This window comes from Chrysochloris asiatica, unplaced genomic scaffold, assembly GCF_000296735.1.
Source record: "Chrysochloris asiatica unplaced genomic scaffold, ChrAsi1.0 scaffold00135, whole genome shotgun sequence".
In the NCBI taxonomy this organism is placed as follows: Eukaryota; Metazoa; Chordata; class Mammalia; order Afrosoricida; family Chrysochloridae; genus Chrysochloris; species Chrysochloris asiatica.
Genome location: NW_006408653.1, coordinates 3,858,794 through 3,865,505, shown reverse-complemented (window position 1 = coordinate 3,865,505; position 6,712 = coordinate 3,858,794).

The following is a 6,712-nucleotide window of genomic DNA, read 5'->3' as shown; positions in this document are numbered from 1 at the left end:
AGTTGAACTCATGCTCTTCACAGCCTTCCAAGAAAGGCTAAGTGAGAGAGAACCTCCTTACCAAAGACACCATCAAGGTGAAGATGGGGAAAGGTAATCTCCCAGATGGCTCTGAAAGCCTAGAGCGAATGGGTTGTGTATATGTGTGAAGGATACCTACTTTTCAGTTGGCAGATGAGGGCTTTAACCACTTCTCCACTGGGGCTCCTTTGACATATGGCGTTGCTGTTAAATGCCATTGCATTGAGTCGGTTCTAACTCATATTGACCCTGTACAGGATTCCCAAGGAGTAGCTGGTGGGTTTGAACCACTGACCTAGCAGTTAGCAGTTCATTGCTTATCATACAGTGCTGTACCAGGACTCCTGGTAAGCACGCAATAATCAGGGCAAATAAACTAAATAGCTAACTATATAATGTACTCTCCAAACTACAAGTGACACTCAGCGTGATCCTAGAATTAACTTGCAGGCCCACTTTACCAAGAAGTTGATAAAGTTCTCAGGGTATAATTTAGGAAGAAGTCTTTGTCCAATCATCAGTTTCTGTATAATCTGTCGTAGTTTGTTGATACAACTTGGGCAACACTATGATGGGGCAATGCAGGGCTGTTCCCACTAGTTAGGAAGAACATGTTTCTTCCTGAAGCCTTGGGGTCACCCTTCTCTGGGAGGGGAAGAAGGAAAAGGAATGAAGGAGGACGTTTGGTTGCCTACTCCCTTTTCCTTAAACAATTGGTTTCAAGTTACCACATACTTCTCATGTTCTTCCTATCTCTCTGAAGGCTCTTTCTTTTCCCAGTTAGATGTTGGTGTCTCTACAGTTCTGTTCTAAGCCTTCTTCTCTAGTGATATCATCCATCTTGTGGCTTTAAGGACAAGTTACATGTCATGACTCCTAGATATTCACCTTTACCTACCTCTCTCCTCTGAACTCCAGACCCATTCACCACCTACTTGGGGATCATTCAATACCTCCATCCAGAATTCATCTCTTCTCCATTCTTTTCCTGCTTTTCATTATTTCAGTGAGTACAGCTACTTTCTTTGACTTCTTCCTCCTTTGCTCACCCCATCAACCTCCAGGCACAATATCCTGTCAGGAACAATTTAAATGAGCTCTTCTGTCTAAGCTCTTCCTTCTGTTTCCTCTCTTTCAACCACTATCACCTGTTAGTAATTGGTCTCCCTTTTTACAGGTGTCTATTCCTCCAAGCCTCAATCCACATGGAGCATGAGTGGTGTTTTCAAAATGGAAATTTGATCACTATTGCTGGCCACAGATGTATGTCAAATTCTTTCATGTGTTCTAGAATTAATCGTATCTTTGCCTTTTCACTTTCATTGGTCAGTATGACTGCAGCAGTTGCATGAGTAGACACTTCTCTCTATGGCCACATTTGTGGATAACATCGCCTCTCTTCTTTCTGCCTTACCAGATTTTCAAATGCTGCATTTATCCATCTCATGTAAGCAGATTTGTGCCAATAGAAACTATGGATAGTGATTATCCTGGATTCAATTGTGTGCCCCCAAAATATGTGTTCACTTGGTTAAGTCATGATTCCCAGTGTGTGGTTGTCCCCCATCTTGTGATCTGATGTAATTGTTCTCCATTTAGTGATGTGCTATAAATCCTAACCTATGATGTGAGGCAGGATCAGTGTAGGGTATATTTTGAGTTACAGCCTTACAAGAAGGTGTGACTCAAGTTACACCCTTACTTGAGTCTCATCTTATCTTACAAGAGGGAAAAAGAGAGAGAAGTGAGCAGAGTAGGAGAGGAAGCTCAGTGCCACCAAGAAAAAAGAGCCAAGAGTGGACCTGGTATTCCTTTGTTGAGAATCTCCTAGACTCAGGAAAACATTGATGCCAAGACTCAGGGAGATCCCCAAGGGAATTCAGGCCCACAGCCATTGTGAAGAAATAAGGACATTCCTCCAGAGCTGACCAAAAGAGAAAACCTGCCCCTGAATTCGGACTCCTAGCCTCCTAAACTGTGACAGAGTAAATTTCTGCTTATTAAAGCCATCTACTTGTGGTATTTTTTTGTTATAGCAGCACCAGATAAGTAAGACAGTGACTTGTTTGCTTTCATATATTTCACTGTATGTATAAATTTAAGGAGCTCTGGTAGCGTAGTGCTTATGAGTCAAGCTGCTAACATCAAGGTCAGCAGTTTGAAACTACCAGCTGTTCCATGGGAGAAAGATGATGATTTCTGCTCCTGTAAATATTTACAGCATCAAAAACCCTATACAGGGTTGCTATGAGTTGGAACCAACTCCACCACACATAATCACAACTGCCACCATGTATAATTTTACCAGCATCTCCTTTTCTCATTCTGGGAAGAGAACAATGGCTGAGATTTTCTACAAATTTCAGGAGCTGATTTTCTTAGGTTCTTTCTCAGTTGAGTTCTGAGTTTTTTGGAACCACCCAGGGGTTGATGATGAGCACTAGAGTTATTAAGAAGATGGGTGCCAGGAGCAGATTCTGTTCTTGGATTTCCAGGATTTCCTGTTCTCAATGTGATTGCAACCAGCAGTATTTACACCCAACATTCCATGGCAGGTCATCCCCCTGTTCCTGCAACTCAGATATGGATGTTTTCTTTTATTTCACCAAGAATCATGCATATGAGATACATGCAGTAGACCTTACTGAAAGAGTTGGAACAATAGAGTGGTTTTACATCACTACAAAAGGCAACTTGATACCTAAAGGGGGTTTTCGAAGTTGCCCAGTGAAATAGGCCTCCTGTGGAGCCTTTGCAGTGTATAAAACCTTAGGTGTAATCCTGAGCACCATCCAGAACCTTCTGAGATGGGAATTTCCCACTAGAAAGGATAAGCAGACCAGCCTGGAACAGCTAGAGCAACAGAAGATACATCTTCAAAGAAAGATCAGCAGGAAAAATCCAAAACAAAACTGTCAGTATGATTGGCGACTGCAAGAACAAGCAAGTTCTTTGCCGGGGAATCATCAAGGCAAGCAATCAAGTCCCTTCAGGACAACTCCACCCCCTCCCCAAGAATGAAACTCAAAGGGAACACATGAGCAGGCATGTAAGCTTGCTGGTGACCACATTGGTCTACTGGTGAGTGGAAGAGTGGAAAAGGCAGCAATGAAGAGATGGGCTGAGTTCAACCACGTTCCATAGATTCCCCTTGACCTGGAGATGAGAGAGAGAAGAGGAAGGGCTGGTTGGTCCAAAGTGTGGTGAGACCTGGGGACACCTGAGCCCATGGGCAAGGATATAGTCATGGAGGGCTAGAGCTGAGAGTGAAGCATCCAGCTGATACGAAGTGAGGGGAGATGCACAAGAACTCCCAAACTTGCAGATAGTACCTATTTAACCTAGCCTCGATGGCTTGATAATCAGAACTCGACTAGAGGAAGATTAAAACAAAAACATAAAACCCACCATTTTTTTTTTTTTATAAAGGAAATGAGAACAAATTGCTACAATTTGATGAACTTGACCTATACTCATGGAGGTAGTAGCTCAAAATATCAACAGAGAGGGAAGGAGTCTTCACATCAAGTATCAATGCTATCCCCTCTGTACACAGGGTAGATAGAGACGGGAAACTTAGACATTGGCTGCCTAAAATGAGGGAGCAATAAAGCCATGATGTGACTGGCTTACAAGGTTTCAAGAGGAAGTCTAGTTTAAGAGTATGTGGGGGGAGAAAGAGTCCCCACTGAATAGTCTAGATGGGTCTGGTGAAAAGAAATGGGGATAAGATTCTTATGATTCAATAGTGAGTAATTGTTATCATAACTAATTGTGACTGTCACAATTGTAAAGGTCGAAGTTTTGTAACAAAAACGGATGAGTAGTTAATCTCACAGTCCAGAAACAGAGGACCTTAGGACCATCAAGGGAGAAGAGCACAAGAGGAATGTGGGACCCTATTCAGAGAAGCAGTGACGCCAGAGGTGGAGGCAGAGATGGGGTCATGGAGAAAGAGAGCAGCTGAGGACTCTAGATTCATGGAAAGAGAGGGACTGAGAGCTGGTGGCCAGGAGGCAGACTTGTAGTATGTGCCCTTTGGTAGTGCAAATTATTATATATGCCTGAGTGTTTAAAAAAAAAAAAAAAAAAAAAAAGAGCTAACACGAATACACGAATAGAGAGAAATACTGTTAACTGATGGTACATGGATGGGATTATAATCATTGCAGTGAAACAAGGTATATGATTTGTTGAATGTAAAATTGATGATCTGCCTTGTAAACTTTCACTAAATTTACAATAAAAACTAAAAAAAAAAAAAAAAAAGGCAGCTTGAATTTATATTTAAGTCATCCTCATGCCTTATGAAAAAGAGCATGGAATCGGGATCAGAGGAAGATTCATTAAAAACCTGTGATATGCAGATGATACAATCTTGCTTGTTGGAAGCCAAGAGGACTTAAAATACTTACTGATGAAGATCACAGACCACAGCTTTCTTTGTGGATTAAACCTCAATGTAAAACAAAACAAAAACAAGAATCCTCACAACTGGACCCTATAAATCACATCATAATAAATGGAGCAGAGATTGAAGTTATCAAAGAGTTCCTTTTGCTTGGATCCACAATTAATACTTATGGAAGCAGCAGTCAAGAAATCAAACCATGTATTACATTAGGCAAATATTCTGCACGAGACCTCTTTAAAGTGTTCAAGAACAAAGTTGTCAGTTTGAGGACTAAGGTGTACCTGACTCAAACCATGGTATTTTCAATAGCCGCATATGCATGTGAAAATTGGACAGTGAATAAGGAAGACCTTAGAAGAATTGATGCATTTGAATTATGGTCTTGGAGGAGAATATTGAAAGTGCCATGGGTTTTTATTTCTCAGTTTGATATTCAGTCTTGCTCTTGACCCTCTGTGACATACCACATTTTATACACAGAAAAAGCCACCTCTCCAAGAGTTCAGCCATCACAAGATAGATGCTATATATATGTAGAATGTGTGCTTTTGACTTCTGAACCCTTTACGAAGGACCCACAGTTAGTGCTAACTCTTCCTTGCCTTCTGGGAGTGGGGGCCTCCCTCTTAGGCTGAAGCCTGAGGCTGAGCACACTGAAAATTGGGTTCACTCAGAAATGGATTATGCTGGTGCCCCTTACCATCCCCATCCCCAATTCTGAGGCTGGAGATTATGCCCTGCTTCAGCTCTTGGAAAGGATCATTCCATCCAGGTGCCCTGGGTCAGACTTCCTCCTCTAGGGAGGATTGCAAGGGAAATAGGATGATGACCCAAATGGCCCCTGAGAGCTCAACTTCCCCGAGACTTCTTATTTTTGTCTATAACAGAATAGACCTATTGCCTATTTTTTCTCTCTTCTCTGTTCTTTTCTCTGAACAAAGACAGTCTTGGGTGTGTAAACTGCTTTAACCGGAGTCTGACTCAAACCAAGCAGTTAAAAATAGAGAAACATCCATGTTCTGTGGTGAATTATAAAGGTGAAGGTGTTCTGAAGGGAGGATTGTCTGGCAGACCTATGGGCAGAAGGCAGTAAGCCCTTTGATCTTAATGAGAAGTGGGTACTGCCTCAAAATGTGTGTGTGTGTGTGTGTGTGTGTGTGTGTGTGAAGAGTACTGTTTGTAATGGTCAAAGTTCTCAACAAAAGGATAATTTTCTATATGCAGAGCTGAAGATGCTGCCTTTGCCAATATACTTTGGTCAGGTCTGAGTTTTATATTTGGGACAGTTTTCAATATTTAACAATTGGAAATTTCTGCTTAGAAGTCTGGTTTGCAAACTCCACTGAAATCACTCTCACAGATACTATTACCAGTCTGCAGCACAACTTTCATTTTCTCTTTCTTTTCTTTTCCTTCCTCTGCTCAAAATGGGATCTGGAAGCCTAGCCATGTCTCTTCTCATGACTCTTTTAGTCTTATCAATCGCTAAGACCAAGTTTGTAGACCTGCCTCATTATCCATCTGCTTAGTTGCACTGAATATAGTCAAGAATATGTAGTGAACAAAATCTATCAACAGGATTTAGGATTACATTTTACTCATTAAATATGAGACTACACATCTCTCCCTGGGGGTGGGGTTGGGGGATAACAAGGACTGTCAGAAAAACAAACAAATCTGTGTTGGAAGAAGTACAACCAGAATACTCCTTAGAAGACAGGATAGAGACTTCATGTCTCATACTTTGGATATGTTATCATAAGGGGCCAGTCCCTGGACAAGGATATTATGCTTGCTAAAGTGAAGGGTCAGCAAAAAAGAGGAAGACCCCCAATGAGACAGATTGGCACAGTGTCAACAACAGTGGGCCGAAGGGTAACAGCAACTGTGAAAATGGCGCAGGATGGGGTAGTGTTCTTTTCTGTTGTGTATAGGGTAACTTTAAATCAACTCAATGGCACCTAACAATACCACCTATCATGTCTTAAAACTTTTCCACCTTTGGGAATTCCTTCCTGACCTTTTTTCTCCCCAGAATCGAGCCCCTGCAAAGTTAACTGATGTCATCACTGCCCCTTATCCCTATCCCTCATGCCTTCCCCCCTCAGAAGCAGAAGTAACTTTGTTCAGTTTAGGTTTTCAAAAACAAATTCATCTTGCTACACTTAGTGTGAATTTTTTTTTCACCTATCTTTATTTATTTTTTCTTAAATGTTTTATTGTGAACTATGTGATTACATGGGAGAACATTAGTTTTACATTCATTCTATCGTATAT